The sequence below is a fragment of the Triturus cristatus genome, chromosome 4_2, assembly GCF_964204655.1.
Source record: "Triturus cristatus chromosome 4_2, aTriCri1.1, whole genome shotgun sequence".
Classification (NCBI taxonomy): Eukaryota; Metazoa; Chordata; class Amphibia; order Caudata; family Salamandridae; genus Triturus; species Triturus cristatus.
In genome coordinates this window covers 249,510,009-249,525,514 of record NC_140586.1, presented here as the reverse complement: position 1 = coordinate 249,525,514, position 15,506 = coordinate 249,510,009, and positions in this window count along the sequence as shown.

Genomic DNA, 15,506 nt, shown 5'->3' with positions numbered 1-15,506 from the left:
AGTTAGGCGCACTATTGGATAGTACAGGAGCAATTTTCGCGGGCTTTGTTGTTCTATCAATAGGATTAAGCCCAAAAAATATATAGGAACTTCGGGTGCACAACAAACGGTTCTTTTCTAACAGTCACATATTGACTGAGCCTGCCTCAGCTTCAAAGAACCGGCCTCTGCTGCAGTAGGGCTTACCTTGTTTGCCACCAGCATAGCACAACTGTATAGCAAAAACAGTACAAGTTATGTTTGTTCACAAGGTTTACACTTCTCTCTTAAGGGCGGAAGATCGGAAGACTGGACAGCCTAATTTACATAGGTTGCTGGACTAATAGTAAAGTGAGTGAAGTGCGAGCCAGTTGCTTTACGATTGCCTGTAGCTGGGACTCTGTGACCCGATATGTTAGGCAAGCACTTAACCCCCTCGCGCTGAATATGCAATGTAACTGGTACTCATGTACAGCACTCTAACATCTTGGTGTACCTTACTTTCGCAATGTTCATCTGGTTGTGGATCCGAACCAGATGCAGGGTAGAATTTTGATATAGAACCAATGTGGATGAGTCTCGCGTGGGGCGCAGGGGAGGCACATGCCCAAGGCGGCACGGGGATATTATAGCCCCCCCTTCGATTCAGTACCTGGGGCACCGGTGTCGTTAAGTAGTCTTGTGAGAACAAGGAGCTTCAGCCATCCTGCAGACAGTACTTATGCAGCTAGTAAGGCGAGGCTTCAAGTCCTGGCAGGGGCAGCCAGTTCATCCTCTATAAAGGTTTTGTGACAGCAGATTATGCGATACCATGTATAGAAAGAACCTTATTTGATGATCTTTCTTAAAGCAAGAGCCTTTGGGGTGCCATAATGCACTAGGCCACCAGGTCACACTGCATCAGAGCTTTACTGTAAAAGTCCAGGAGGACCTTCAGAAGGGTGCGTGTTAACCATTCTTGAATGTCTATCCTGCCTTAGTGAGAGGGGACAATGTGCTGATAGCTGATACTGCTCTTTGAAGTCTCGTGGCTTGGTGTTCTATTAATGACTATCCTGTTGCAGATAGAAGGGATGAGTTGCCAAATATCTGATACGCCCCCCCTTTTTTAATAACCTTTTGAGTTTAATACTTAGTTATGCCCATCTTGTCGCAGTTAAGTGGGAAGAGTTGCTGAAATTCCCAGTAATTCAATCCTTTGAATATTGATTTATGCCTCAGACACAGGTGTGGACTAGTATGCTTGTATGGACTCTTAATTGTAATAGAGACGCTGCATGCATAAAAACAAATTGAAGATTGTGCCACCAGGAGAACAGTGGATTAGGAATAAAATAGCCACTTTCGCTGCCAAGGCAGCCACAAACTTCCCCGATCCTCTAAGTTATACTACAAAGACTCACAATAAGGTAGGTTGTGGGAGATTTGAAACTGCGACTATTAGATGTCAAACATCTATGTCATTCAGCCACTCACATTGTTAGCAATTAAGCAGCCTGGTAAGATTATGGGCAGAACACTGCAGAGTAAAGCATTTCTCAGGCCACTCGTTTAGAAGCACCAGAAGCTGGGGAGGCACGTAGCTTGGTGAGGACGGTCACACACGTATAATAGACTGTTGTGGCCACTCTACCTAGACAGGTCCACACCATTTCGACTAATGGGAGCATTAAATTATTCAGACATGCATTCCTCAAAGCCACTCGTTCAGAAGCACCAGAAGCTGGGCAGGCATGTAGCTTGGTGAGGTTGATCACAAACGTATATTGCCTGTTGTGTCCACTCTAGCAAGACATTGTCACACCCTTTCTACTACCTGGATCCTCCAAGTGGTATACAGTAGGATTGAGGGTGATTACAATGGGTCGAGGATGGGTGATGGCTACGCTAAGCTTCCAGCTTGCTTAGTAAAATGTAGCATATCACCAAGTAGATGGGTACTAGGAGGCAAACCAGGTAATAGGCAGGCCTTTAAGTCTGGCGGATGGCAATAAATTCTAGGGAGAAACCTAGTGAGCTAGGTCCTTTCAGCATTGGTGCTCACTCAGCTGACATTGTCACACCCTTTCTACTACCTGGATCCTCCAAGTGGTATACAGGAGGATTGAGGGTGATTACAATGGGTCGAGGATGGGTGATGGCTAAGCTAAGCTTCCAGCTTGCTTAGTAAAATGTAGCACATCACCAAGTAGATGGGTACTAGGAGGCAAACCAGGTAATAGGCAGGCCTTTAAGTCTGGCGGATGGCAATAAATTCCAGGGAGAAACCTAGTGAGCTAGGTCCTTTCAGCATTGGTGCTCACTCAGCTGACATTGTCACACCCTTTCTACTACCTGGATCCTCCAAGTGGTATACAGGAGGATTGAGGGTGATTACAATGGGTCGAGGATGGGTGATGGCTACGCTAAGCTTCCAGCTTGCTTAGTAAAATGTAGCACATCACCAAGTGGATGGGTACTAGGAGGCAAACCAGGTAATAGGCAGGCCTTTAAGTCTGGCGGATGGCAATAAATTCCAGGGAGAAACCTAGTGAGCTAGGTCCTTTCAGCATTGGTGCTCACTCAGCTGTGAAGAAGGCAAGATTTTAAAACAATTCTAGGTGCTCACTGGCAGATGCTCAAGAGACAAACATGCACTGAAACTAGATTTGACACCGGTAACTTGCCATATTTTATCAATAAGACTATCTGTGCACATGTCTGGTCAAGTCAGCAAAGTATGTGCATTCTTTAAACAAAGGCAGGTTACAGGTTGTACAGTCATAGCAGTTCATACTACACCACAGAGGGTTGCTTCAGTTAAGCTAGAAATTACTCGCCTTCAGCTAGGCGGGTTGTGGAAGTTGTCAAGTATGCTGTGGTTCTAAAAGTTGGGGGAAATGCTGCTAATGACGGCAACCGCCTACAGTGTTAGCAGTTATGCAGCCTAGAAAGTCAGGGGGCAAACACCACAGGTCAAACTGAACAGGCAGAATTCCTGTAAGAAAGGAAGGATACATGGCAGGTACATGAGGTCACCCTTGCCTAATGTCACATAATTCTAAACTCATCTGACAGTGAACCTTTACACATCATAGTAGGATAGTCATCTACGTGGAACAGGTTATTGGGTATGCCTTGCCAGGACATAGCTACACACTCCATACGACCAGGAGCCTCATTAAAGGATAAATGCTGAAAACACGGACTGGGGTACGTTTGGCTCAAAACCCTCTTCACCAGGCTGCAGTGCGTCATGTTGTTGTCAGGTGCCTTTGAGTGGCAAGCAAGTGCAGTAAGGGTGCTGTATTAAGTAACAAGGTTACTTGCATGGAGGCAGGGGGGTCCCAGCGGACCCACAAAAGATGGGCTGCGGCAAAACATGAATCTGGGAACTGTAGATATCGACATCATCATTGAATTAATAATATGCAGGACCCTCTGCCTATGCAGGGTGAAAATGTTCCAATATGTATTACTAGGAAACTTGAAGGTGAGCTGAACCCAGCTCTGATTCTGTGGAGGGGAATCAATTTCGGGGATAATGAAGAAAACTAGGTCTATTGCTGATCTAAATTAGGTAGTAGTGTTCCCCAAGATGGGAAAAAACTGCACATCAACTAAGCAAGATTGTCATAAGCAGTAAACCAGTATATAAATTGGCGTAAACAATATAGTATAATAAATCGGGGTGCAGGTAAAACTGTAAGCACTTACTACCTAGAAGTGCACTTGGATGGTCGATAAACGACCAGCCAGTACATATATTAAGAGAAGACCAGCTTTCCAGCACACCCTTATTGCAAAATGTATATAATAGTCCATCTGAGTGTGCACATCATGTGAAACAATGTCTCTGAAAGATTCACAATATCCAATCGGAGTCACTGGACAGGATACAGTAATCCATTGAGTTATTCAAATTACTCCTCTTTATTGATTGAAGATAATATCCAAGAGATGTGATACAGTCGTGCAATATTGAATACAGCTCCAAAACATGTGGTACAATCGTCCAATATCGAATACAGCCAACACGTGTTTCGTCTGTACTTGATTGGTATAATGACTTTTTCAAGGCTGTTAACAAAGAATATACATATGTAAATAAACAAAATAGAAGAAACAACAAGAAAGACGGAAAGCGGAAAAGTCACCAGATGATAACGCATAACTAGAGTGCCCAGTAAAAAAAGACTGTCAAAAATAGAGGTGAAGAAGGCTATCTGAATCCGGTGATAATCATTATTACAATCAATGAAAGAGTTAGTATAGAACTGAATCCCAAAAACCCAATCAGAAAAGAAACCGATCAAAAAGAGACACCATCGTGGCCTATTATAGGAAGAGATTCAAGTTATGTAAGAAAAAAGATAAGATAGGATGAATACAAGCCTAAAAGATAAGTATTAGAATGAAGACCTAGCTGTGACGTCCAGTAGAATACGTTAGAGAAGTTACACCAGAAATATCAGCCTACTGCTAACGACTAGGAACCAGGTAGCAAAAAGAGAACCAGAAAAAGTGCTATCAACGTCTAATATGTAAGCTAGGACCCACCTCAGAATTCGTTCGTTGGGTCCACCTTTCCAATACACCAATATAGGTGGGGTGTCAAATCACATATGCATCTCCGTGATAATAACGTAAGAACAATAAACAAGAACTCTAATGAAAAAGTACAATGAAATTAACAGTGCGGTCGAAGTGGGGAGTATAAAGGAACAATGTTATATAACAGACGTAATCATAAGTCAGGTGAATACCACACAATAATATCATAACCTAAAGCGCAGCGCGCTATAAAAATAGGTTATAAAAGATACCGTGCCTAAACAAGTAAAGAAGTAGTATGGAATTGTAGATGGTAATGGGGGAAAAACAAACTAATTAACAACCCCTACACAGAATCAGTGTAATTGCTTAAAGCGTAACGAGCTACAAAAATTAAGTGTAGCGTTATCGCACCAAGTACATGAAAATCGTATGAATTACAATGGGGGAAATCATAAATTACAAACTAATTAAAGCCCCCACATTAACTCAGTATGAACTGAAATGTAATAACGTGGAAACACAGTAGACACTCACCAAACTAATAATTGCGACGATATAGATGTATACAATGTCCAATCCAAACTGACGAGCACACCAAAATATAGTGTGAAACGTGATGAGACCTAAAAATAAGAATAATATACATCTGAATAAAAAACAAGGACACGTTGTCTAATAAGACATGTAATGGAAATGTACTCATAGCAAGGTAAGAGTAATGCCAATATCACCTGACTTCAAAACAAACGCTAAAAAGTCAACACACAAGTAATCCTAAGCCCCAAACCGTACAAGGACGAGAAGCGGCCCCCATGTGTGGAAAGTAATCTAACCGGATAAAGGTAGTCTTGTCAACAAGAACCCAGCGTCTGGTAACGCGAAGAAGAGTCACAAATGAAACTCGCGGTCACCATCTTAAATTAGAGTAACTGAAAATAGGTGCCGCCCAACTGCAACGTCACAGAATAGTAGTGCAACATAAAGAAAGGACTATACCCTTTGAAACTTTCAGCGCCATCACAGAAGAGTCAAAAATAGTGAATAAAGGTATTACATCGCGCCTGAAAATATAATAACATGCGCCCAAACAAAATATGAAGCGCACAATAATAAGTGATGTGCTGAAAGAGGAGTACCAAAATAAAGCGCTCCTGTAATAATCGAACATTATACGGGAAAGTCAACATCGCGCCGTAAACAGGTATAATAAAGACAAAAAAATAAAAAATAAAAAAACTCAACTTGAAAGCGAGTAAAGGATGTGCTATGTATAAACACAGCATAATACAAACAGAGTAAATAGTATAGTATAGAAATAGGAGGAAAATTGAAAGAGAGAAGACAGAAACACTAAAAACCAACAGGTGAAGAGTACTCATCCAGGCCTAGTAGATGTCAAGCCATATGCAAAAAGAATGTTAACCATAATTGACTTCAAAGGACGGGACAGATAATAAGCAAAGAATGCAAGAAACATGTATAATCATGCATATTGGGTTGGTTGAATGGACAATGGTTTATCCATTAGTAAAGAACAGAAAAAATGCAGTAAGTAGCAAGAAACCTCAAATCAGTGCACAGCAGTATAAAGACCCACGGTGAGATCCGTGTGGGAAGCAATACCAGGTTTCAATCACCCAATTATATAAGATTTGCGTCATTGGGTCAGAATGCAACGCTTCCCTAAAAAACACACATTCGTAATGTTAGAGCAAGTGCAAGGAGAGTTAATAATACTAGAGAATACGAGTGCATATTGCATTGTGTGTAATGACAGTAATCTGTTAGATCAATAATTTTCCAAGAAACATACATTCGTAATATTGGAGTCAGTGCAGGGAGAATCAATGGTGCTGGAGAATAACAGTACATACAACAGTGTAAACATTAACAGTAACATATTTAGTCCTTTAAAAAGACATGCAATTCCCTATCCACATTGATTCCCTGATCAACAGACCTTAATTTGATGAGCCATTCTGTCTCTAATTTTCTCAGAGCCAGGATTTTATTGCCACCCCGCGGATCAGCCACTAATTTGTCTATGCCATGGAATCGAATCTGTATAAATTCCGAAGTCTTATGTTCAGCATTGAAGTGTACTGCCAATGGGTAGTTAGCGTTGTTATTTTTGATGGCTCTAACATGTTCCTGTATGCGTTCTTGAAGAGGTCTTATCTTGCTGCCAACATAAATCTGACTGCACTGACAAATGATACAGTAAACAACGTATTTAGTATTACAGTTAATGAAGTGATTGATCTTGTGCACTCGTTCTGTGTTGTACCTAAAGCTGGTATTTTATCTTCTGCAAATTGGCATATATTGCACATGGAACATTTAAAGAAGCCGTTGGGTTTTGCGGGTAACCAAGTGCTCACTGATTGTTGAACTGCCTGCACCGGTTGATTAAGTATGTTTTTAAGGGGAGGAGGAGCCTAGCGCGCAACCAAGATGGCCGCGTAGGCACAGGGCTCCCGAGGGCCTCCACGACCTCTCATGTCTATCCTGAATATATCCTGAATACATCCTGATTCTATCGACGGGCTTCTAAAGGCGAACATATGCGGAGGGGATACCCGTTGTCCAAATTCAAATCGGACTTCAGGAACCGGGATAAGATCGATTTCAAGTCTGCGGCCTACTCCTGACCTTGCCTCGGATTCGAGTTGGCATGGTGCCCGGGTAGAAAGTGAACAACAACGGCCTGCAGGACCCGGGCCGGTGCGCACCCCCTACTTTCACTTTCGGTTTCGGGTCTCCTCGCTGAAACTGACGGAGGGACCCCGGATTGTCAGCATGCATTGCTAGTGGGAAGATCGGGTATCCTGCCTGAATCTTGGACACTAGTCTGGACCGCCTTTCGTGATCGCCGAGGCTCCCTAGATCGGCTCTCCGAGGATAACTATTCGTGTTGGTGGACGGTGACCTTGGCGACCATCAGACAATGGCGGCTAGATTGGACGGCGACAAGCAAAAATCCAAGACGACTAGGCGGGGAGCTCATACCCAAGCTAATAACATGGACCGCTATACCCAGCCAAAAGGATCTCCTAGTGGCCTGCATAAGTCACCGGAGCGATCCAAGGATGGCCCGGGACCATCTACGGAGTTCACATTGCAGGACGTCATGGGCGCCATCGATGAGATGAAAGCAGCAGTCGGCCAGCAATTCGACACCTTGGCCCATAAATTGGACACGGTTTTGATCGACGTTAAACTTCTCAGAGCGGATCTTTCACAAACGAATGAGAAGGTCAAATCCTTGGGTCTGACAACGTCGAGTCTGGCAACGGACGTGTCTGACCTGCAAACCGAGGTTCGTAATCTGCGGACGTCCAATGATTTGTCTGCCCGTCGGCTGGAGGATTTTGAAAGTAGGGCTCGCCGGAATAATGTGCGCATAATTGGGGTACCGGAGAAATCGGAGGCCCCTGCGGCTGACCTCTTCGTGGAAGACCTCGTGATCAACCATCTCGCACCCAAGGGGTTGAGTAAATTCTTTGCGGTCGAGCGGGCCCATAGAGTTCCGGGTGGTAAGCCGAAACCGGGCGCTCCCCCACGGCCACTCATTGCCAGAATTTTTCATTTCAGGGACAGAGACGCTATCCTGCAGGCCTCAAGGGTGAGTGGGCCGACGAAGTTTGAGAACACTACTATAAGCTTCTACCCGGACTTTACGCAATCGGTCCAAAAGCAGCGACAGGGGTTCATGGGTGTTAAACGGCGACTGAGAGACATGGACCTGAAATATGCGATGCTCTTTCCGGCCAGGTTGCGAGTTGAGTTTGAGGATCGGACATATTTTTTCGATCGGCCGGAAGAGGTAGGAGCTTGGCTTGATACCCTGCCCCAGCGAAGAAGTCGAGAGGGACCGACCGAGGAGAACGGAGTAGGCCTGGCTGGACAGGAATAGACTTTGGTTCCCGGTGACTGAACATTGCGATGACACTTCCATATTTTGGTTCGATGTTTTTACTCCGTGCCTTATCCTAAATGCCCGGGGTTGTGGGGTGCTCAGTGAGGCTCTTTCCTCCTCTGGGGTTTCCCCTTTTTGTAGCTTAGTTCATGCTAGGGCGACAGGCACACTGCAAGTTGGGGGGGCTACACGGGCTCAAGCAGGGGTGCAGGGAGGGGGGAGTTGTAACGGGAATGTTGGAGGGGAGGGGGGGAGTCGGGGACTGTTTGAATGTTCTACAAGGCAACGTAACGCTACACGACTGGTGGTCGGGTTCGTGGACTCTGGGGGGGGGAGTTGTGCGCGGGGTTGGGATGGGGGGTAGGGGATTGAGAGTACTTTCGTGGAATGTGAATGGCTTGGGGGATAGGATTAAACGTGGAGTAGTGCTGCAGTTCTTGAAACGGCTGTCGCCAGACATTGTCTTTCTGCAGGAAACGCATCTCATTGGGAATTCTTGCCATGCTATGAATAGGCGGGGGTACCGTCTTGTTGCTCATTCTGGTTTCACTTCTGGCTCGCGGGGGGTGGGCATCTTGATCAGAGCCTCTCTCCCATTGGAGGTAGACGACGTGATTCATGATCCTAGAGGGCGGTATGCTGCACTTGTGGGCCGATGGGAGGGCAGAACCGTGTCGCTTGTTTCTGTGTATGTCCCACCGGGGTTGCAGGCCGTAACTTTCGCTGATTTGGGGCGAATGGTCTTGGGGCTCCCGGGGGGGGGGGGGGGGGGGTTCTGGTGATGGGGGGCGATTTTAATTCTGTCGTATCCGGTAGGGCGGATCGTCACCCTCCTAGGGACCTCCCGGGGGCACAGGCCTGGCTGAGTGGGTTTATAGATACCCTCGGGCTGATTGATTGCTGGAGACTGACGCACCCGGGGCAGGCGCAATACACTTTCCACTCAGGGGCTCATGGCAGTTTATCGAGACTGGACTATGTCCTTATGCCGGTGGCCCAAGCTGTGATGATTAGGGAAGTAAGACATCTGGCCCGGGGTATTTCTGATCATTCCCCCCTGCTGCTGCGCATTGAGGTCGTCCCCGGGGCTGAGGGGAGGGTAGCACCGATTAATCCCTGGTACCTGCGTAATCCTAAAATCCGGGCGGACCTGGTCAAGTCCCTTGAGCGCTATTTCAATGAAAATGTGGGGTCTGTGTCATCTGCTGTCTCGTTGTGGGAAGCCTTCAAAACAGTGATCCGTGGGCAGGCACTTTCTTTAATCTCCCACTCCAAGAAAAGCAAGACTGAAGAGGTGGTTTGCCTTGAAAACGAAATAGCCAAGTTGGAAGGGGACCTGGAGTTGGGTGTTACGAATGATAAGTTGCATGTTCTCAGTCTCAAGCAGCTTGACTATAAAGCGTTGGTTACTGATGCTGCCAAGGTGATGAGTAGGGAGCAACAGGGGCGCTTATACGATGTGGGGGATAAGGCTGGAAAATTGATTGCATGGTTGGACAAGAAGGAGAGAGCGAGTCGAGTGGTGCCGGTTATTGAGAGAACGGATGGCGTGCGTGTGACTGACCCTGTGGAAATTGTTGAATGTTTCGCGACTTATTTCCGTGAGGTGTATTCTCCAGTCTCAGATGGCCTTGAGGATGGCTCTCATTTGTTGCTGAGAGACATTGCGTTGCCGTCTTTGTCAGAGGCGGACAGCGTACTGATGGATGCGACGTTGTCGCCTGATGAGATTGCTTTGGCTATTCGCTCGGTCGCTTCTGGCAAGGCCATGGGTCCCAACGGCCTTCCCATTGAACTGTATAAGCTGCGCCCGGACAAGATGGCGCCTCATCTCCGCGACATGTTCCTTGAGGCACGTGACGTGGGCTCCCTCCCCTATGATCAGCGTCTCGCTACAATAGTCGTGATTCACAAGGAGGGGAATTTCTTACAGGCCCATCTCATTGTTAAATGCTGAGCCTAAAATTCTGGCTAAGGTTTTGGCTAATCGTCTGGTTAGGGTCGTTGGCGACTTGATCCATCCGGACCAGTCCGGTTTCATACCCCATCGTAATACGGCTCTGAACCTGAGACGTCTTCATGGAGTGCTCGCCAGAGCGGCGCACATACGTGAACCAGCCGTTTTGGCGTCCTTGGATGCCACAATGGCGTTTGATACCCTAGAATGGCCGTATCTTTGGGCGGCGCTCGCGAAATTTGGTTTTGGCCCGGGTTTATCGGTTGGGTGAAATTGCTGTATGAGGAACCGTTGGCTCAGGTAGTGGTGAATGGCAGAGCGTCGGCGCCCTTCGAGTTGGGAAGAGGCACGCGGCAGGGTTGTCCATTGTCGCCCCTCCTCTTCGCACTTGCATTGGAGCCTCTGGCTGCCTGGTTACGATGGGAGCCCTCGTTGCGCGGCATTAGGTGGACGCCTGAATTTGAGGACCGCATCTCTCTTTATGCGGACGACATTCTCCTGTACCTCACATCTCCTCGGCAGTCTTTGATTGTACTAGTCGATGTTCTGACCTCATTTGGTCGTAACTCCGGTTTGGTCATCAACTGGGCCAAGTCGTGCGTCTATGTTCTCTCTGGGGATGCCCCTCTCCTCCCGCGTGGCTGCCCTATCCAGATTTCGCAGTCAGGGTTTAAGTACCTGGGGGTATTCATATCCTTAGACCCTGTGGCCCGTTATGAGCGGAACTTACTCCCCCCCACTCCAACGACTGAGGGCCGACGTCTCGAGGTGGCGACGGCTCCCGCTTTCGCCGCTTGGACGAGCGGCGCTGTTTAAAATGATGTCGCTACCACGATTCCTATATGCACTGCAAAATACACTCGACGTCATACCGGCCCGCTACTTCCGTGAGGTGGAGAGCTTGCAGAGGCAGTTGTTGTGGGACGGGCGATCGCGAATCGCTCTTGCTAAATTGACACTCCCTTGGTATGATGGGGGTATTGCACTCCCCGATATCAAACGATACTATTGGGCGTCCCAATTGGCGGCGGTGAACCACAGGATGTATGGACCGGCCCTGAACCCGGCGTTCGAGATGGATAAAATGCTATTGCCTGGGGGGGATTATAACAGAGCACTCTATTCGAAGTCACCTGGTGTGCAGTTGACAGGCCCAACCAAGATAGCAGTACGTGTGTGGCATGCTGCTAATGCCGCGATGGGTTGGAAGGACCGCCTGACTCGAGCGACCCCACTGATGCTTCAGAAGGGCTGGGCTGTTTGTGGAGAACTAAAGGATTTGAGAAATGGGATATGATTGGCATCTGTAAGGTGAGTGATCTCTGGGTGAAAGGGGAGTTTAAAACGTTTGAAATGCTGAAAGCGGAATATAAGCTGAGCGATAGGGAGTACTTCCGGTATGCTCAGGTCCGTCATGCATTGTGCTCGGTTTTCCCTGATGCTACTGCTATCCCGGAAAATTCCCCACTGGAGGACAGGGTGCTCGATGGCTACGTGCCTGACAGCACAATCTCCTTGATCTATAAAAAACTCATCAACGACCGGGCAGACCTGTTGACCCACTTGAGGGAGATCTGGGTGGCTGACGGTTTGGAATTAGATGATGAGGACTGGGTCTCGGCAATAGCCTCCCCGAGGGAGGTGGCAATTCCGGCCCGCCTTCGGTTCGTACAACTCAAGATACTCCATAGAGTGTATGTCACTGGTCCCCGCCTGATGCGCATGGGTCTCTCCGTGGATGGGATGTCTAGGCGTGGCTGTGGTTCGCTGGGTACTTTCCTTCATGTTATATGGGAATGTCCTGAGGTGGCTCGCTTTTGGCGTCAGGTGCATGCTGTAATGGAAGAGGTCACCCATGTCGCTCTGCTGCCAGAAGCTAGGAGATGCCTGCTGAATGTGTGGGAGCCCAACAATTATAATGTGGCGCAGACGCAGTGGGCGACTTTGGGTAATATGGTGGCTAAACGAAACATCGCACAGTTGTGGGGTTCCCAGAGGTCGCCCACGGTCTCGGTGTGGAAGGAGAATATGGATTGGTGCATGTTTAGGGAAAAGACGGTATATGTAGCGAGAGGCAAGCCTAGGAAATGGACTGGGGTGTGGGATCCGTGGAATTCTTATCGCGGAGACATCTGTGCCCCTCCCCTGGCTATTGTATCGGATGTTTCTTTGTCCCCCTAGCTGACCATTCCTCACCCGTTAGGTTATGAGTAGGTTACAGTTTGATTTTTCCTCTGTTCCCAGGTCCCCCTCCCTTCTCTGCCGCAGGTCATTGATTTCCTACCCCGGGGAGCGCGTCCTGATATTCACACTGTTTATTGCCTTGTTTGTGTGTAATGTTTATTAGTTTTAAGTCGAAAATTGGAACCTTATTTCATATTGTCACCTAACCACTGCTTTTGCCTTCACTGGGAGTACTGATGGACTGACGAGATCCTCGGATTGCTCAATCTGTATAACGGTGGAATGATACATCTCATGCTAATCAGTGGCCGGCCCAAGGGGTTGTAGGCCCATGTCTGTAACTCTTTGAAGTCAAATAAAGGTTTCTAAAAAAAAAAAAAAAAAAAACAATTTAAAAAAAAGCATGTTTTTAAGTGTTCTGCCTCTCATGTAAGTGATATGAGGTTTCTTTCTAACATATGGATCCAGATCGTGATCTAGTTTGAGCAGATGCCAATGTTTCAAAAGGGTGTGAAATACCTCATTACTATGCGAATGAAATTGTGTAATCATAGCGATTTCTTCACCCTTAGAAACATTCTTGGTCCTTTTGTTGGGTCTAAGTAGGCCGGAACGTGTTGTCCTGTTAATTCTTGTGTGTGCTTTCTCCAAAGTTGTTCTATCATATCCTCTAATAGTAAATCTTGTTTTTAGATTCGTTATCTCCTGTTGAAAGTGCTGTTCTGTACTGCAGTTTCTTCTTATTCGGGTCATTTCTCCAAACGGGATGGCCCTAATCTGGGAAGTAGGGTGTGCACTGCTAGCGTGCAAAATAGAATTGCAAGCATTTTTCTTACAAAAGAGTTTGGTCTCCAACATATCGTTATCAACAAATAGTGTCACATCCAAGAAATCAATCTCTGTTCTACTATAGTCATGGGTGAAGCTTAAATTGTACTCATTGGTGTTCAAATGACAAATAAAATCATTGAGATCTTTCTCCTCACCCTCCCATATAAGCAAAATGTCATCGATGAACCGACCCCAATACACAATATGATTGGTCAAATGAGGTGGCCCTTCTTTCCAAATGTGTTGTTGTTCATAGAACCCCATGTAAATATTCGCAAATGAGGGCGAAAATTTCACCCCCATTGCTACTCCAGAATGCTGTCTACACCAAACATCTAAGTGTTTGAAGTAGTTGTTTTCTAAAGTCAATTTCGTAAGCTCTAAAACCATTTTGGTGTGATCATACAAGGTAGCATCCCTTTTGGATAGGAAATATGCTAATGCTTCCATGCCTTTGTCAAGCGGAATGCTGGTATATAATGTCAGTGCAGTCAGATTTATGTTGGCACCACGATAAGACCTCTTAAAGAACGCATACAGGAACATGTTAGAGCCATCAAAAATAACAACGCTAACTACCCATTGGCAGTACACTTCAATGCTGAACATAAGACTTCGGAATTTATACAGATTCGATTCCATGGCATAGACAAATTAGTGGATGATCCGCGGGGTGGCAATAAAATCCTGGCTCTGAGAAAATTAGAGACAAAATGGCTCATCAAATTAAGGTCTGTTGATCAGGGAATCAATGTGGATAGGGAATTGCATGTCTTTTTAAAGGACTGAATATTTTACTGTTAATGTTTACACTGTTGTATGTACTGTTGTTCTCCAGCACCATTGATTCTCCCTGCACTGACTCCAATATTACGGATGTATGTTTCTTGGAAAATTATTGATCTAACAGATTACTGTCATTACACACAATGCAATATGCACTCGTATTCTCTAGTATTATTAACTCTCCTTGCACTTGCTCTAACATTACGAATGTGTGTTTCTTAGGGAAGCGTTGCATTCTGACCCAATGACGCAAATCTTATATAATTGGGTGATTGAAACCTGGTATTACTTCCCACACGGATCTCACCGTGGGTCTTTATACTGCTGTGCACTGATTTGAGGTTGCTTGCTACTTACTGCATTCTTTCTGTTCTTTACTAATGGATAAACCATTGTCCATTCAACCAACCCAATATGCATGATTATACATGTTTCTTGCATTCTTTGCTTATTATCTGTCCCGTCCTTTGAAGTCAATTATGGTTAACATTCTTTTTGCAATTGGCTTGACATCTACTAGGCCTGGATGAGTACTCTTCACCTGTTGGTTTTTAGTGTTTCTGTCTTCTCTCTTTCAATTTTCCTCCTATTTCTATACTATACTATATACTCTGTTTGTATTATGCTGTGTTTATACATAGCACATCCTTTACTCGCTTTCAAGTTGAGTTTTTTTATTTTTTATTTTTTTGTCTTTATTATACCTGTTTACGGCGCGATATTGACTTTCCTGTATAATGTTCGAATTATTACAGGAGCGCTTTATTTTGGTACTCCTCTTTCAGCACATCACTTATTATTGTGCGCTTCATATATTGTTTGGGCGCATGTTATTATATTTTCAGGCGCAATGTAATACTTTTATTCACTATTTTTGACTCTTCTGTGATGGCGCTGAAAGTTTCAAAGGGTATAGTCCTTTCTTTATGTTGCACTACTATTCTGTGACGTTGCAGTTGGGCGGCACCTATTTTCAGTTACTCTAATTTAAGATGGTGACCGCGAGTTTCATTCGTGACTCTTCTTCGCGTTACCAGACGCTGGGTTCTTGTTGACGGACTACCTTTATCCGGTGAGATTACTTTCCACACATGGGGGCCGCTTCTCGTCCTTGTACGGTTTGGGGCTTAGGATTACTTGTGTGTTGACTTTTTAGCGTTTGTTTTGAAGTCAGGTGATATTGGCATTACTCTTACCTTGCTATGAGTACATTGCCATTACATGTCTTATTAGACAACGTGTCCTTGTTTTTTATTCAGATGTATATTATTCTTATTTTTAGGTCTCATCACGTTTCACACTATATTTTGGTGT